The sequence below is a fragment of the Scyliorhinus torazame genome, chromosome 2 (genome assembly GCF_047496885.1).
Source record: "Scyliorhinus torazame isolate Kashiwa2021f chromosome 2, sScyTor2.1, whole genome shotgun sequence".
Lineage (NCBI taxonomy): Eukaryota > Metazoa > Chordata > Chondrichthyes > Carcharhiniformes > Scyliorhinidae > Scyliorhinus > Scyliorhinus torazame.
In genome coordinates this window covers 211,064,855-211,083,645 of record NC_092708.1, presented here as the reverse complement: position 1 = coordinate 211,083,645, position 18,791 = coordinate 211,064,855, and the positions used below count along the sequence as shown (strand labels likewise).

Below are 18,791 nucleotides of genomic sequence, written 5' to 3'. Positions count from 1 at the left end.
GCCATTGTCTCTATCGGGGTGTAGCTCATGCACATATAGTTTGCAGACTTGGACCTGAGACCTGGCTAGGTGCCATTTCTTAATAGAGTGTCGGCTTCAGAAATCTGCAGGAGTCCCCAGAATAAATAAAAGAACACTGTTCACTGGCGTAACAAGTGTCGAGCTGGTGACCACAGCTCCATAAATCAAACAGCACAGCCAGTGCAATTTACGGTCCTGCAATTGTACATTTTAAAAATGCTGCGCACTGTAAAGTGTTTTGGAATTTGAAGCTTCCCATTTGATTCTAACTCATTATACTGCTCATTGAATAAAATAATGTCTGACATGCAATATATGTTGCAAATATCAAGAGAAAGACAATTGGACAGTGGAAGAGTGGAACATGTTGCATGGGGTCAAGTCGAATTCCATTGCACTTAATCTGTAATTTTCAAGTGAAAATACTTTTTGTGTTTTTACACATTTTTGAATAAAGTGCATTTTTGGGGAAAGTGCATGAAATGAAAGTATTTATTTTAGGTGTAAAATGATCATTTGTTCATGCATGCAATTACAATGTTTATTAATGTACCGAATGCACAACCAGGTTGAGGGATTTCCACCTGGGCATCGCTTCATTGATAATAAAACCCAGTCATTCCGATGGTCAGCGATAAACCGCGGGCACCGCGACTTCTCCCCCCCCCCCCCTCCCCCGCCGCTTGCACATAATGAGCCCTGAGTGAAGCAAGATGTGACAAGTACCGGGTGAGGTTGGGCAAAATGCTCACACACTTGGTGTGTCTCGCAACATACTGAGAGGGTAAGTTTGTAAACACAGACAACGTGCTTTTTAATCGAGGAGGCATTGACAAGCGCTACAACTTGTCCGATCATGGGGGCACTGAATTCCAAACGCTGATTTTTCATTTGGTGACTCCAGATGAATGTGCAACAAATACGCTGAATTGATTTATCTTGCTTCCGGTGTAAGTAAATCGCAAGATTACAGATTTAAAAAATTACTACCCTCCCTCGCCGCCTTCAAGATTGCTACATTCTGTGGGATAATTGGTGACAACAGAGGTTTTATAATTAGGCGTTATCAATCATAAATTCTCAACTGGTTGGAAAATGTGCCCTGTACAATCGGAGTTCGCGCGTTTCTAACCAGAGGTTTTTAACTGCAGCCGAGTTTCAGAAATGCGTGCAGTTTTGGGTTGGAATTCTGTCTAATCTCAAATCTTCCAACGTCGGAGTGACACACGGGGAGAAAAAAGGTTTCTCTCTCTTAAAAAAATGCAATTCTTGTATCAGTCTTCCAACAACGATCAGGTCCCTGCACAGAAGTGGACCCCTCGCCGGTTCCTTTTCCTCCATGGTTAGTATGCCAGCGCTCTCTAGTGGCCCGAGTCAGTCCGAAATAAATAACATCCATCAAAACGGATGCTTTTCCAAAACATGTTTCGAGTCGCTAATTAAGCATTTCAGAAATTACTTTGGTGATTTCCACTTCGCCGATTTAAAACATATATATTTCATCTTAATTTATGATATCTTTATCATTTCTGAAAATCAACGTCGGTTTTAATCCCCCCCCGGGTTACAATTTCTCCTGGTCTCCCACTAATTTGCTAGATTGTTTTTTTGATTTCATTTAAAAAATTCTTGCAATCATTTGCACCGCCGTTCAGTCAATCTCCCAACATTTTTCCCAGACCCCGATTGAAGCAAATATCAATCCAATCGGAATTCCTGGATTAAAAAAAAAAGTTGGACAATTGAAAACACAATTGAAATCTGGTCGTTGTTTGCATTTTGAAGTAAGGACGCCGCTTAATTATTCACCGCCATATCTGAAGTTTTAGGCTTTTAAAGCTCAGGAAATGACTCCAGTCTCAATTCTGACAAAGTAATATCAACGTTAGTGGCAAGATTTCAAATAGCGAAGTGCACGCTGTTCACTACTTTTAGAAGTCTTTTAAAAAAAAAAATATTTTGGATTTAAATATTTTCTGGGCCTTGATTCCGGGGTTTATTTTTATTTAACCAGATTTAATATTTACTTCTTTATTTCCAGAATTTAACTTTTCAATTTAGTTCAATTCCTAGATTATTATATTGTATGATTTTAGGACAACACATTCGACAGCAATTTCCCACCGTTATACCTCTAATAATGAAAGTGAATGTGGGGTTTCTGCAACATTTAAAATGTCCATTTCAACACTTTGCGTCAGAGGATAGAAATTCCACGCATTTTGTGTATTTAATTGCTAATTTTTAACCTCCATATATCTCAATTCTAATGTAAGGTTTTAAAAATTATTTCCGGGAGTGAATAACTGTTATTCAATTTTAAATCATTGCATTGACTTTTATCATTTTCCAGGATTTTTTTGTTGTTTCTGATTCCCTTGATTTTCTGACATTTTCATTTTTTTCTCTAATTCCCATTTAATTTTGCCTTCTTGGCACTGGGATTGCCCCCTCTCCCAGGGGGAGCAGCCTTGACCCTGAATCAGAAATGTGGGATTTTTTGCTCAGGTTTACTTGCTTGCCTGAGACTCACTTCCAGGGAATTGTGTTAACACCAGCATATTTGCTCTGCCTTCTTCTCCATTTCTCTTTTAACTTTGTCATTAGTCATGTTTTCAACCCCCTTTTCCAATCTGCAGGAATGCGCATATTTTAACGCGAACACAAGTTGAACTGAAAGGCCAGTTTATTCAAAATGAGGCTTTTTTATTCGAGAAGTGAATTTATTAGTTTTGAATTTCTAAGATATCGTTTGGAAATAGATTCCCGCAGTTGTCTTGTGTTTTCTTGTTGCACGAATTGGGTGAACGTTGATTTTTTTTCTTCTTGTTGAATGAATAGCGCTGGGAGTGAGGGAGAAATCAATGGGAAAACTGTGTTCATTCATCTCAAATTGTGGAGCGCGCAACACGTCCGGAACAATGGTCCAACTATTCTCGGATAATGTCTCGACTATGAGTAAACCAATCCTGAGCCTCTCGTGCATCCATTGCGCATTATTGATCGCAGAATGACTGATCCCAGCACCGTCAGACATCATTCGAAAGAAGAAAAAAGTGCTGGAAATACTCAGCGGGTGTGGCAACAACTACGGAGAGGGAAGGGGGGATTCATTCAGGCCCCATTACCTTTCAACAGAACGGCACACCCTACAAAAGGTCATCGATCTGAATTTTTTTTAATGGCGCATATCGGTGCACGGTGGCACAGTGGTTAGCAGTGGTTAGCACTGCTGCCTCAAAGCTCCAGTGACCCGGGGTCGATTCCAGCTTTGGGTGACTGTGTGGGGTTTGCATGTCCTCCTCTTGCCTGAGTGGGTTTCCTCCAGGTGCTTTGTTTCCTCCCACACTCCAAAGATGTGCAGCTTAGCTGGATTGGCTGCACTAAATTGCCCCTTAGTGTCCAACGGTTAGGTGAGGTTACAGGGGATAGGATGCAGGAGTGGACCAGGGTGGGGTGCTCTTTCAGAGGGTCGGTGCAGACTCAATGGGCCAAATGGCCTCCTGCACTGTAGAGATTCTATATTGGGGCCTACTTTTCATTTTGTTGGACCCTAAGCCGAAGAGACCATCTACCTTGCTTCTTCCTCTCTTGGTATCAGTTAATCTCTTCAAAATGTTTTGTGGAAAGGAGGTACATGTGCTTGTTAAACTCAATTATTTGGAGGTATGAGGGGAGTACTGGTGTTCCTGGCAGCACTGGTGAACACACACACATGTACACACACAGTGTTGTGACTCAAGGGTTACTCCCCTATGTCAGTTTGTATGTTCATCGACATCGACTTGATTGAAACAGGTAAGATCTTGAGGGTTCTTGAGAGGGCGGATGTGGAGAGGATTCTCTTGTGGGAGAATCTAGAATCAGGGAGTCACTGCTTGAAAATAAGAGGTTGCCCATTTAAAATGGAGATTAAGCGAAATTTTGCTCTCTTTGAGGCCATGAGCATTTGGAACTCTTTTGCTGAAAAGGTTGTGGAAGCAGAGTCTTTGAATATTTTTAAGGCAGAGGTGGATAGATTCTTGGTAAGCAAGTGGTGGGAGGGCCATAGCTTATCGGGGGTCGGTGGGAAGCAGATTTGTGGAGACTATCAGATTAGCCATGACCTTATTAAATGGAGAGAGAAAATGCTGGAAAATCTCAGCAGGTCTGGCAGCATGTGTAGGGAGAGAAATGAGCTAACATTTCGAGTCCAATGACTCTTTGACAAAGAGCATAGGACTCAAACCGTTATCTCTTTTCTCTCCCCACAGATGCTGCCAGACCTGCTGAGGTTTTCCAGCATTTTCTCTTTCGATTCAGATTCCAGCATCCACAGTAATTTGCTTTTATTATTAAATGGAGAAGCAGGCTCGAGGGCCCGAATGCCCTACTCCTCCTTGTTCATATGTTTGTATCACCTGCCACCAAAGTACATTTTGTTTATACAAAAACCAACATCCTACATGAGTGCAATCAACCAAATCTTGTCTCAATTTCAGTCTCTTCAGATCGCAAATGTCAATGTAGATAAGGGAAACTATCAGGCCACCTAACCTTCCTCTCAGAGAAACCCATGTCCCCCATCCCAACAAATACATGACAGCTTAAGCATTTCAAGGAATGGTTTGCACTTTACAACCATACACTAAAATGGCAATGCAGCTCGTTGTGGATTTGGGAGCTGTGTTTTATATCTCCTGAGGCAGCTTAGAATGGACACCTCATGGAGCATGGAGTACACTTGTTACACAACAGATGGCATTCAGATCACACTTTTAACACAGCAAAACCTCCCAAAGTGCTTCACAGGACTCTTATCAGACAAAAGTTTACATTCAGCCATTGAGGAGACACGTCAGCAAAAACTTAATCAAAAAACATGTTTTCTTTTGTAGTCTTAAAGGAAGAAAGAGAGGTAGAGAAGCGGAGAGGCTTTGGGAAGGAATTCCAAAGCTTAGGGTCTGGATGGTTGAAGGTACACTAGGAATCAGGGTGGTCAAAAGGTCAGAATTGGGGAATGCAGAGATCTCTAATGGTTGAGGGACCAGAGGAGCTTGTAGTGATAGAGAGCGGCAAGGCCATGGAGAGACTCACAAATGAGGGTGAGCGTATTAAAATCAAAATGTTGGGGGGTCCAGGAGCCAAGGTAAATCAATGAGCACAGCGAAGGTGGGCAAGCAAGACTAGTTGGGATGCAGGCAGCTGATGTTTGGATAGGCTCAGATTTATGGAGTGCTCTGGTTTCCTCCCACAAGTCCCAACGATGTGGGGCTTGATTCTCCGCAGCCCCGCGCTAAAATCGCGTTTGATGTGCGGGTCGGATAATCCATTTTTAAGTGGGGCTCGTGGCCGGCGCAGCTCCCGCAATTTCTCCGGTCCCCGGAGAATCGCTCATGCACGGATTACATGGTGCGGCTGGGGGGCCATTGATAGAGGCCCCCCAGCAATTCTCCGGGCAAAACTGGCCAAATTCCCGACGGCGTGGTTCTGAATACGAATTGCCTGTTGGGAACATCGGGTGGTGGATGCGGTCTCAGTCCACAGCCGCCCTGGTGGGGGAGTGGGAGAATCGAGCAGCGGGGGGGAGACCTCATGGTCGGCTGGGTGGCAATCGGGCGGCTCGGATCCGCGAGTGTACGCCATCTCGGGGGAGCCTACATTTTGGATGTCGCTCCATGTCCGAGTCTGCAATGCCACATGCACGGAATCCTGACCGGATGTGCAGGGGCCGTTTCCTCAACCAGATCTACGAGTAGTTCCCCGGGGCACTGCTAGTCCCCTGCAGGGAGGAGAATCGCTCTTGGCGTTTTGAAGGAAAGTTAGGAGTGAAACGCCAGCATTTTTACCCTGGCGTGGGGACATAGCCCCATTTTTAGAAAATCCAGCCCGTGCTGTTAGGTGAACTGGACATTCTGAATTCTCCCTCTGTGTACCCGAACAGGCGCCGGAATATGGCAAATAAGGGCTTTTCACAGTAACTTCATTGCAGTGTTAATGGAAGCCTACTTGTGACAATAATAAAGATTATTATAAGATGAGAGTCTGGCCAGTATAGCCTTGGTGTAGTCAAGTCTAAAAGTAATGAAAGTCTGAGGCTGAGGTATGGGCAGATATCACAGAGGTTGAATTAGGCAGTCTTTATGATAGACATGATATCGTTTCAATTCAGGGTCAAATAGGGCATCAGGGTTGTGAACAGTCTGAATCAGGCTTCGAAAGCAGTCAAGGACAAGGATAGAATCAGTAGCTTGGGGTTTGGTTACAGGAGGGATTGAAGACAGTGACCTCAGGTTGCTCAGTGTTTAATTGGAGGACATTTCACATCATCCACGACTGGAAGCCAGGCCAGTAGTGGAGGGATAGAGAGTTGAGGTAGAGGAGGTTTTTGTCAGCATACATGTGAAACCTGCCAATGGCTTGGAATTAATGCAACCCATTGCAGAGGAAAACATAGTGACTGGATGCATTCGTTGCAGGAGAGGACCCACATCAGATTCCTGTTGAAATTACAATTAAACCTACCTTGAACATGTCAGAGGGCAGTAGGGTCTGGTGCGGGATTTCTCGCCACCAGTGCAGGATGTCAATTAGGCTCATTAATCAGTGAATGGGCACACATTATCTCTGACATCACCACAATTGAGAGGTGGCTCAGGGATTGAATGGAGGCCACATGGCTTTCCCACACTCTCAGAAGGTCGCCCAAGCAAACGTTGCCATTAAAGCCACCCTCTGCCTTTCCCTCTGATCTCCGAGTAACTCCCTCCGTTTCCGGCAACCCTTACCCCATGATCTCTATCTTGCCGTAACTTACTGGAATCTCAGTGATTATCCTAAGCTTCTGATGAATTCATTGCTCCCCCTGGCAGCATGTGGAGCTGCTGGCTTGTGATCACTGAACCTCCGCTGTTGGGGACCTCAATCATGGGGAAGGCGCAAAGGTGGCTACTTAAGTGACTTCTCCTCGGAACAGACAGGGGTTCCCAGAAGACTCTCTGAATGGTGCGTGAGACCCTCGCTTGCCTCCTTGAATCCCCGTAGTTCCTAACTGAGATCAGTGACACTAAACTTGTAGATGACGAATAGAAAGGCCAAAGATAGATCCTTTGGTGACACCAGAGGTAATAATGTAAGCAGGAAGACACGGAGAGAAGACAAGATGATCTGGCTATGATGAATGTAAGAAAATGTTAGATATTATATTTAATATTTTGTTGTAGTAACATTATTAAAAACCCTGGGTTCAAATATACACAGGCAGTATGTCTACTAAAGCTGTAGTTAAGAAGTCGTAAAGGTGAGATTATCATTGATTGTGACCATTTACTTGTTTACGTATAGATAGCTGATGGAATAGTGTTTATGCTTAGGAGGTTCTGTGGGATGTGGACAATTTATGAGGCATTGTAATTAATGGGAGGAGCCAGGTCTGTCTGTAGTTTTGCAGTTTGACATCGGATTTGAGTCTGACAAGACAGTATGATTTTCAGAGTCTCTAAAGGTCCGCACAGAGATGCAAATAACCCTGATTGTTAACTTTATTTGAATTTGTATTGGGTTGCTTAATTGGAATATACAGTGACAGGTTTAGATAGGAAGTTCAAGTTTCCCCCCTTTTATTTGAGAACTGTTTTAGCTGTTAATTGGAAAGCTCTTACTGAGTTATTAATACAATTGATTCTGTAAATTAAAGTTTGTTTCAACATAAAAGACACCTATTGGTCAGTGTCATCATGCCCGTGGTTTATAATGTGAGTCTTATTTCACAATTTTGCAAATTGCAAATTGTTGGGATTCTTGTACGAGTGTCCTAACAAAGATTGGGGGCTCTTTGCTGTGATTTTAAAAAGTATAATTCCTTCTTTGGCTTTGAATTATTGAACTTAAAGACAGCGAGTGTGAGGGACTGCTGTTTTTTTCAAGTGTTGATTCTCTGTCAGTTTAAATAGGGACTGCCTTTTAAAATAGCTCTTTCATAGGCTACGGGTGCCCTCGGTGTTGAAGGGGTCATTCTAGATGGTTTACCAAGGGTGGTTAAAACAAAGCTTTTGGATTTGGTGGTCAAGCTGCATTTGCCTTTACCTGCAGGGTGAGGAAGGTAGAGATAATTAAAGTGATAGCGTAGCATTTAAATTTAGAAGGGACATAGTCAGAATCATTGGAATTGCCTCGGATCCAGTAACAAATGAAACAGTTGCAACATTGTAAAGCACCGAGACAGCTTGAATTAAAAGCAAATGAGAGAGACGCAATGGCAGAAGAAAAGGAAAGAGAGACGATGAGGAAAGACAAGGAGAGAAATTTTGAATTTTGGAGAATGGAACTGAAGGAGAGGGAGCCAGACAAGCATAGAGAATATCAACTTGAAAGGTTGGAGTTAAAGGCAGATGGTGGGGAAAGTCGAGAGGGATGAGTAACCCCTCCTAATGAGGATATGTTTAAATATGTTCAAGCACTGCCAAGGTTTGATAAGAAAGATGTGAACGCTTTTGAACATCTCAATTGAGAAAGTAGCTAAACAACTGAATTGGACAAAAACCACGTGGGTATTGTTGGTTCAATCAAAATTGGTAGGTAGAGCCAGTGAAGTGTTTCCATCATGATCAGAGGTATCTAGGCATTATAATGATGTGAGAAAAGCCATTTTAAGTGTATATGAACTAGTGCCAGAAGGCTATAGACAGAAGTTTTGAAATCTAATGAAAGAACCAGGTCAAGCCTATATAGAATTTGAAAGAATCAAACAAAAATAATTTTGATAGGTGGATAAGAACATTACAAATATACCAAATGTATGGCACTTGGGGAAACATTATTCTGGAGGAATTTAAAGTTTCTCTTCCGGCAGTAGTGAAAATTCATGTGGAAGAGCAAAGGGTTAAAACTGCTAGACAGGCAGCAGAAATGGCAGATGATTTCAAATTGGTTCATAAATCAAGGTTTGGTTTTTGACATAATTTTCAGTCTGTGAAGGATAGAAACTGGGGAAATGTGAAACCCACAGATGGTCAAGGAAAGGAGGTATAGTTGGAGATATTGAAGAGACTTTGTCTCACATTAAAAAGGAAACTTATGCGAGTGGAAGAGAGATAAGAAAACCTAAATGTTTTCATTGTAATAAAGTTGGACACACAAAAGTCGCAGTGTTGTTGGCTTAAGAAAAGCACTGGGAAGACAGATTTTTAAAAACAGGATAAGCCAGTGGCATTTATTAAAGTGGCAAAAGAAACCATGGTCATAGCCAATGACATGCAACAGGATGTACGGCCTGTTCAGAGGTTTATTGATAAGCTGGTTGCAGATCTTTTTAAAGATTGTATTTGTGAGGGTGAGGTTTACGCATGTGTACAAGGTGGGGTAGGTAAGGGGTTTAAAATCTTAAGGGATATAGGATCAAGCCAATATTTAATGATAAGAGATAGAGGCGTATAGTTCTGAAGGAGTAGTGCCAGAAAAGGTGGTAATATGTGGGATTACTGGTGATGTGAGTAGTGTTCCATTATGAAAGATAAGGGCTGGAATTCTCCAGTTGTGATTCCTGTTTTCTGCCAGCAGTGTACCCCTGCCGATTGGGTTCCCAGTGGCATGGGGTGGCTTCAATGGGAAATCCAATTGACAAGCAGCAGGAGTATAGAATCTCGCCACCAGCAATTGGCATGCCACTGAGAATCCAGCCCAAGGTGAGGGAGTCCAGTGAAAGGCCATGAAGTGGTGGTAGGCGTAATTGAGAATTATTTTTTTAATTCAAGGGTACAGTTTATCTTGGGTAGTGATATAGAGGGGTCACAGGTGGGAGTGATGCCTACTGTGGTTGAAAAGTCGGTGGAAAGTCAAACTACTGAGGTGTTGCAAAAAGCATATCCTGGGGTGTTTGCAGGTTGTGTGGTAACAAGATCATGAAGCCACAGGTTGAGACAGGAGGAGGCAAATTCAAGGAATAAAGTTGGGAGGCTGAGGTTCAGTTATCAGAAACAATCTTTGACCAGATCGTTGATAAAGAACAATAGCAGGTGAAGGATGAAGCAGATATCTTTAATTCAGCAAAGTTGGTAGGATTACGGCAGATGGATTCATTAAATAATAATCTTTATTATTGTCATAAGTGGGCTTGCATCCCCTAGAGATAAAGCCTCACAGCGCCAGGGACCAGGGTTCGATTCCAACCTCGGGTAACTGTGTGGAGTTTGCATGTTCTCCCCGTGTCTGCGTGGGTTTCCTCCGGATGCTCCAGTTTCCTCCCACAGTCCAAAGATATGCAGGTTTGGGTCACTTCCGGTGGCAGCCATGGAGGACTAGGTCACACATTCGATAGCTCCCGCCTGAATCGGACTTTCGGACCTTTTTTCCTGGATTTTTGTGGACTTTATGAAATATATCGGTGGAGTTAGCATCAGTAAGGAGGATTTCCCCCCGGTGTATGGATAGCTGGACCAGAAGTGGCCGTGTGATACAAATTAGTTCCGACAGAGGGAAGCGAGGGGAGGTGGCAGTGCGATGAAGCATGGCAAACGGCAAGGACCGGGGAGCGGCGGCTCACTGGCCGAAGGAGCAGCAGATGGAGTTCTTCAAGAGTTGCTTTGCTGAGCTAAAAAGGGATACGCTTGACCCGATGAAAGCATCGATCGACCAAATGGTCGCGACTCAGGCAGCCCAGGGGAAAGCGATTCAGGAGATCGAATTAAAACTCTCCAACCAAGAGGATGAGATAACTGTGCTGGAGCACAAGGTGGAGGTGCTAGAGGACCGCCACAAGCAGATGCAGGAGAAGCTGGAGGAGCTGGAGAGCAGAACCAGGAGGCAGAATTTAAGAATCGTTGGCCTCCCTGAAGGTATCGAGGGATCAGATGCGGGAACGTTGATGGGAGCGCCGGCTTTCCCTCAACCCCTGGAGCTGGATGGAGCGCACAGAGCCCTCGCAAGGAAACCCATGGCGAACGACCCTGGCGCCAGAAGAGACTAAAAAAAAGCAGACCAACAGTCACCCGGGACACGCCCAGCAATCAGGGAACCACCCCTCTATTGGAGGAACATTGATACGAATGATTGGGAAAGGCCCAATTAATTGAGGCCAAGTTCAAAGCCTGCCCAAAAGTGCACGGAGCCCTTTTTAGTATAAAAGGTATTCCCCAAGGGAGAATCTTTCTTCTTTGGCCTTGGCTCTCAGTGAAGAGAGAGACCAGCCGAGTAGCTACACCAGACCAAGTAAGTTCCAAGTCAACGCACGCTACGAGATAGACGCTCCTAGTTGCTACCCTGTAAATAGCTCAACCCAGCAGCCTCAGAACCGAGCAACGGCCATTGTTCCTCTAACTGAGTGGGCACCCGAAACTAAGTATAGGCTTTAGTAATAGTGGTAGTTTAGTTTGTAGAGTTTATGCATGAGTAGATTTGACTGTGTGTAAATAAATGAGCATTGCTTTTCAACTTACGAACTGGTGTATCGAGTCATTGATCAGTATTCGGTTCTGAACCTTGTGGCGGCGTCGAAAGATACCTGGCGACTCTTGAGCAAACGTAATTAAACAGTGCCAAATTAAGAGACAACAGCCGACTTCCGGTGACGGCGGGCGGGAGGCGGCCGCACAATGGAGGGCTCCCGTTTGGGAATGGCATTTTCGGGTCTTTAAGCCCGGTCCCAGGGTCCATGGAGGTGGCAAAAGCAGGAAGAAACAGTGAAGGCACAGCGAAGGAAAATGTCGAGGGTAAGCAAAAAATCGTCCGTAAAGAAAACAGCTGAAGGTCCATCAGGGAGTGGAAAGGTCACCATGGAAAATGGAGGCTGGAGCATCAGGGGAGGCCGCATTGCTTACGGCTGAAGAAATAACTAAGGTGATGGCTGCGGAATTCGAAAGGCAGATTAGAAGATACATGGAGACAATGAGGAAGGAGATGAGGGAGGTTTTGAGTGCGCTGGTGGAGGAGGCGATTTCCCTGGTGATGATGGTGGTGGCGAGCGCAGTGGCGGAGGTGCGAGAGCAAGGGGAGGCGCTGAAGGAAGTGGAGGAGACGTTATTGCAGCACGGTGATCAACTTGCCTCGATGGGGAAGGAGATGCGGCAGGTGATGGACATTAACAAGGATCTGCGAGGAAAAATGGAAGACCTGGAAAACAGATCCAGGTGACAGAATTTGAGGATTGTGGGGCTGCCCGAAGGAATTGAAGGACTGAGGCCGATTGAGTATTTTGCAGCGATGCTGGCGAAACTATTGGGGGAGGGTGAGGATCCCTCCCGATATGAACTGGATCGGGCTCATTGGTCGTGGAGGCCTGTACCAATGGCGAGTGAGCTGCCAAGGGCAGTGACTCTGTGCTTCCGTAGGTACAGTGTGAAGGAGAAGGTCCTGAGCTGGGCCAAGCAGAAGCGGGTGGTGCAGTGGGCTGGAGCTGGTATAAGTGTATACCAGGACTTTACGGTGGAGCTGGCGAGGAGGCGGGCTGCCTTCAACCGGGTGAAGAGGGCACTGTACATTAGCAATGTGCAGTGCGGCATTGTATATCCAACGAAGCTGAGGGTGACTTACAAGCTCAGGGACTTTTATTTTGGAACAGCGGAAGCAGCGGAGGAGTTTTCGAAGGCAGAAGGACTGTGGCAGAACTGAGAAATTGAGAACTGGCCATGTGCCGATGTGACCTCATGACTGACTGTATTTTCTTCTTTTTTTTGTTTCACTGCGTGCGGGTGTATGGGCTAAAGGAGCCAATGTTGTATATATTTGGACAAGGGAAGTGATGGGACTTTCACTCGAAATTAGGGCTCTTTGGGGTGTAGTGAACGGGAGTGAGGTGGGGGGAGGGGCTGCGTCCATCGGAGCCTGGCAGAACAGGGCCTGAGTGGTCTAGCCGGGGTGGAAAGTTGGGGGGAAGGAACCGAGGATGGGGGGAGGAGTTTTACAAGAGGCAGTGGACGGGAGGAGTTGGAGACTGGGGGAGGGGGGGTGTACAACTCTTGGGTATCATGCACGGTACTCTTTCAGAGGTTGGATGGCGTTGAGTGTAGGGGGGTGGGGGGGGGGGGGGGGGGGAGTGGACTCTATAGGTCAATGGTGACCATGGGCGGTCCCGGACTCCTTTTTCTTTTGCTCTTTTGTTTTTTGTTTCCACCGTGGGAGGGTTTGTTTTATTGGATGCATATATTGACAGGTGGGCCGTTGTTTGGGGTGGTGGGAGGATGGGATCATTGGTATTGTTAAGGGGATTGATTTTGTATTTGTTACCGTTTACTGTCTTTGGGTGGGGTGTAAATTTTGAATGAAAATGTGAAAATGGAGAATAAAAACATTTTTAAAAAAGAGACAACAGCCAAAGTTAGCAACATTTAAATGAAATGAAAATCGCTTATTGTCACAAGTAGGCTTCAAATGAAGTTACTGTGAAAAGCCCCTAGTCGGCACATTCCGGCACCCGTTCGGGGAGGCTGGTACGGGAATTGAACCGTGCTGCTGGCCTGCATTGGTCTGCTTTAAAAAGCCAGCGATTTAGCACAGTGTGCTAAACCAGACCCTGGCGACATCTGACGGGACTCGATTTAGAAGTGGCCTAGCCACTCCGAGAGAACGCAAATTTGAATTGAGAATCCAATTGGAAACAGAAAAACCACAAGCGTAAGAACAGTACTGATCAAGCCTCTGAGATTCGGAAGTGTTTTAATGCATGCGTACTAACAGGGATATAAGGTACACCTGAGAGATTTTGTTGCGTAAAACTGTCGGGAGTTTTATAGGCCAGAAATTAGCGTGTTTACATCACCACTTTATCACCCACTGTTCCAAATTCAGTAGAGAACCTAGATAGAGAAAATGGCAATGAAGGCAATGGACGCGTTATGAACCCCCAGGAATTCGAGTTCGCAGCGACCAGTAGAGTAGGACAGTGTCCCGTTTGGGAAGATGAGATCAGGAATATCTCAAAGGGAAAGGATGGCCCCTTTGGAATGAATTCTGTGCTAATGAGGAAACTGGACCCGGGTGTATAGGACATACTTGGTGGGAGAACCTGTCAGAAATCCCCAAGAAGAGCTTGGGAAAAGCTCGCAAGCCGATGGCAATCGTGTCCTGTTTGGCACAATTGCAAGGCACAGAGGAGGTTGTTAGGACGCTCCGTAGAGAGATAGAGAAGAGAGACAGAAGTAGTGAGGTAGACGAGAGTGAGGTAGAGAAGGAGAATCGAGATTTAAAAGAGCAGTTAGCAGCAAGGGACAGAGAGGTGGATGATGCCAAGAGGGAACGTCAGTCTTGTCTCACGCATTTGAACAGTTTTCAGACGCAATATGATAAGGCCTACCAGGACATGCAACGTGCGGTCTTGGTAAGACAAGAGACAGAACAGCAAGTCGAGAAATTGCAGAAACAGTGCAATGATTTAAAAGCAGCCCTACGAGCACTCCATACTTCCACAACGGAACAAAGGCAGAGCTCCGTAGACCAAGCAAAGTGCCGGAAGCAAATTGCAGAATTGCAATCTCTGCTTTCTGTTCAAAATGGATTTCAAAGTACATTCGGACCCCAATTAGATCAGGAAAACGGCCCCAACTGGCAGGAATTGAATGAGACTGCCCATAGATACGTACATGGGACATGTAGCAGGGAAAACCCCAGAAAAGGAAAGCGCCTGAACCCCCAACCAAACAGGCAGAACACACCCCCATGAACCCTGTAACCACACACCGCAGGGCCACAGCAGAAGGAGAAGCAGACTTTCTTTACACAACCCTGTTAACCGTGACCCAATTCCGGGATGCGTGTGTTCCTTCCCACATCAGACCCCCACCAAAGTCAAACAGCAGTCTACCATGTACGGCCCGGCCGAAAAGGAGCAAGCGAAGCTCTCAGTTTTGAGCCTTGACTCTTCAGTCGTAGCAGCCCTTTCCGACCCACAGAATGTTGAAGGAGGCACACTCTAAGAGATGCACACAGCGATCCTTGTTGCAATCGGCTTTAACAGAGGAGACCCCGTAGAAGGCCTAAATAAGTGTAGGCAAAAGAAGACAGAGCACCCCACAGTGTTTGCTGGACTCTTGTGGATTCACTTCACCGCAGTTTTCAGAGAGTTAGCCCGCGCCCATTTGTCCCCAGATAATATGGCCAAATGGACCCGAATTCTAGTCTCCCACGCCACAGAAGCAGGACGAAAAGCTTGTGCAAATTATTACTCCTCAGCTGAGGCCCACAATGAAAAATGAAAAAAGCGCGAGAATTGCAATCTCTGCTGTCCGTGCAAAATGGATTTCAAAGTACATTCGGACCCCAATTAGATCAAGAAAACGGCCCCGATTGGCAGGAATTGAACGAGACTGCCCATAGATACGTACATGGGACATGTACGCAGGGAAAACCCCAGAAAAGGAGAGCGCCCCAACCCCCAACCAAACAGGCAGAACACACCCCTGTGAACCCTGTAACCACAGACCGCAGGTTGGGAGCAATCAATTGCAGGCAAAACTGCATTTATAACACCCGATGAAGAGCAGGCAGAGATGAACCCAGTTAAAGTGCACCAGAACCCCGCATGGGTAAATGAGGGCAGGAACAGCCTACCCCAGCCCAAGGCTCAGGAATGTTACAACTGTGGACAGCTAGGACACTTTTCACGAAAGTACAACGCGCCCCAGAAACAGCAGAAAAGCCAACAGACAAGTACCCTAAACAGGAATAGGGCAAAGCCGATCCATTGCGTTAGCGCCCGTTCAGAGAATGCAGACATGAACGGCACTGACTGACGGTGTTCGGGCTCCCCAACTTGGGTCTGCGACACCCTTTGGGACAAGCCCGGTAGACCAGTAGTAGCAGGCAAAGTCCGGGGACAACCCATAGAATTTCTTTGGAACACAGGAGGGTCCCGCACCACACTCAATTCCTCCACGATGTTTCAGCGAGACACATGGCCCACAACAGACACCATCACACTCAGCGGCTTTACAGGCCATTTACAACAGGGACACATCACAGCCCCTATCGCAATACAGATAGGGAACATCACGACTAAGCACCCCGTAGTTTTGGTTGATCTGCCCCAGAGAGCAGAACATATCCTTGGGATCGATTTCATAAGCTCCCATAACCTTTCTTTTGACCCAGTTAATAAGTGTGTTTGGAAAATGGCAAAGGCAGCACGGGCCCCCGCCACGCTCACAGTCGGAGAGTACGTAACCAGGATTTAGCTCAGTAGGAGACTTCTGGTTCGACCCTCGAGCCATTAGTGCAGACAAACAGGTTAGGGCAGTCCTGCAGGAACATAAAACAGCATTTGCACAGCACAAGCATGACTGTGGCAATTTGGCTGGCTTTGTGAACATTACAGGTCCTGACCCTAAACCCCAGAAGCAGTACGGATTTCCCCAGGAAGCAGAGGGAGAAACCTCCAAAGTAACAGAGAGTTTGTTGGATCAAGGCATACTCAGATCAGTAGCCTCCACAAACAACGCACCAACGCACCCTAGCTGTTCGAGTGAAGACAAGCATCCAGCAGAGGGCAGTAGAGCGGAGCTGCTGATTGGTGTTGCAAGGGAAATTTGCATACCTCCGCCGTGGTCACCCTAACTTGAAGGTGTACCTGAGCTAAAGACCCTAGCTGTTCGAGTGAAGACAAGCATCCAGCAGAGGGCAGTAGAGCGGAGCTGCTGATTGGTGTTGCAAGGGAAATCTGCATACCTTCGTCATGGTCACCCTAATTTGAAGGTAGTTTGTGGAGGAGCTGTTGGCAAGTGACACTTAAACCCGAAACACTTCTTGAGTGTTTCCCTCCCTACCCCCTCTAACCAAAAAAAAACAACCGCTGTAAAGATCAAGAGGAAGGCTCGAGGTCAGGTAGAAGTAGAAAGATGTTGAACCGTGACGCCACAGCCTGTAGGTAAGGGATTGGCTGGTGACTGGTAAGTAGTTTTTCTTTTATATTCCCTCAGGTGTTATCATGCAGGGCGCAGAGGTTGCTGAGTGAGTGCTTGCTGAGAAGGGGAGTGAATAACAGGTAAGCTCTTTCTTTCTTTTTCTTTTTTTATCTAGGCGGATGGCAGGGAAGGTAGTGCAATGTTCCTCCTGCAGAATGTTTGAGGTGAGGGACGCCGACAGTGTCCCTGCTGATTTCATCTGTGCGAAGTGCACCCATCTCCAGCTCCTCAGAAACTGCGTTAGGGAACTGGAGCTGGAGCTGGATGAACTTCGGATCATTTGGGAGGCAGAGGTGATCATAGATAGAAGCTTCAGGGATGTAGTTACTCCGAAGAATAAAGATAGATGGGTGACGGTGAGAGGGGCTGGGAGGAAGCAGTCAGTACAGGGATTCCCTGTGGTCGTTCCCCTTAGTAACAAGGATACCGCTTTGGATACTGTTGGGGGGGGGGGACCTACCAGGGGTAAGCCATGGGGTGCAGGTCTCTGGCACAGAGTCTGTCCCTGTTGCTCAGAAGGGAAGGGGGGAGAGGAGTAGAGCATTAGTCATTGGAGACTCCATAGTTAGGGGGATAGATAGGAGATTCTGTGGGAATGAGAGAGACTCGCGGTTGGTGTGTTGCCTCCCAGGTGCCAGGGTGCGTGATGTCTCGGATCGTGTTTTTGGGATCCTTAAGGGGGAAGGGGAGCAGCCGCAAGTCGTGGTCCACATAGGTACCAACGACATAGGTAGGAAAAGGGATAGGGATGTAAGGCAGGAATTCAGGGAGCTAGGGTTATTATCTCTGGGTTGTTACCCATGCCACGTGATAGCGAGATGAGGAATAGGGAAAGAGAGGAGTTGAACACGTGGCTACATGGAGGGTGCAGGAGGGAGGGTTTCAGATTTCTGGATAACTGGAGCTCATTCTGGGGTCGGTGGGACCTCTACAAACGGGATGGTCTACACCTGGACCAGAGGGGTACCAATATCCTGGGGGTGAAATTTGCTAATGCTCTTCGGGAGGGTTTAAACTAGTTCAGCAGAGGCTTGGGAACCTGAATTGTAGCTCCAGTATACAGGAAGTTGAGAGTAGTGAGGTCATGAGTAAGGTTTTAAAGTTGCAGGAGTGTACCGGCAGGCAGGAAGGTGGTTTAAGGTGTGTCTTCTTCAATGCCAGGAGAATCCGGAATAAGGTGGGTGAACGTGCGGCATGGGTTGGTACCTGGGACTTCGATGTTGTGGCCATTTCGGAGACATGGATAGAGCAGGGACAGGAATGGTTGTTGCAGGTGCCGGGGTTTAGATATTTCAGTCAGCTCAGGGAAGGTGGTAAAAGAGGGGGAGGGGTGGCATTGTTAGTCAAGGACAGTATTACGGTGGCAGAAAGGACGTTTGATGAGGACTCGTCAATTGAGGTAGTATGGGCTGAGGTTAGAACCAGGAAAGGAGAGGTCACCCTGTTAGGGGTTTTCTATAGGCCTCCGAAAAGTTCCAGAGATGTGGAGGAAAGGATTGCAAAGATGATTCTGGATAGGAGCGAAAGCAACAGGGTAGTTGTTATGGGGGACTTTAACTTTCCAAATATTGACTGGAAACGCTATAGTTCGAGTACTTTAGATGGGTCAGTTTTTGTCCAATGTGTGCAGGAGGGTTTCCTGACACAGTATGTAGATAGGCTAACGAGAGGCGAGGCCGTATTGGATTTGGTACTGGGTAATGAACCAGGACGGCTGTTAGATTTGGAGGTAGGTGAGCACTTTGGTGATAGTGACCACAATTCGATTACGTTTACTTTAGTGATGGAAAGGGATAGGTATATACCGCAGGGCAAGAGTTATATCTGGGGGAAAGGCAATTATGATGCGATAAGGTAAGACTTAGGATGCATCGGATGGAGAGGAAAACTGCAGGGGATGGGCAC

General features: G+C 46.2%; 1 long non-coding RNA gene across 1 annotated transcript in view; it reads left to right on the top strand.

Moving 5' to 3' along the window:
* LOC140395515 (uncharacterized) overlaps nucleotides 1-18,791 on the top strand; it is a 30,238-nt gene that overhangs the window by 3,544 nt on the left and 7,903 nt on the right. The gene's annotated exons all lie outside the window — the stretch shown is intronic.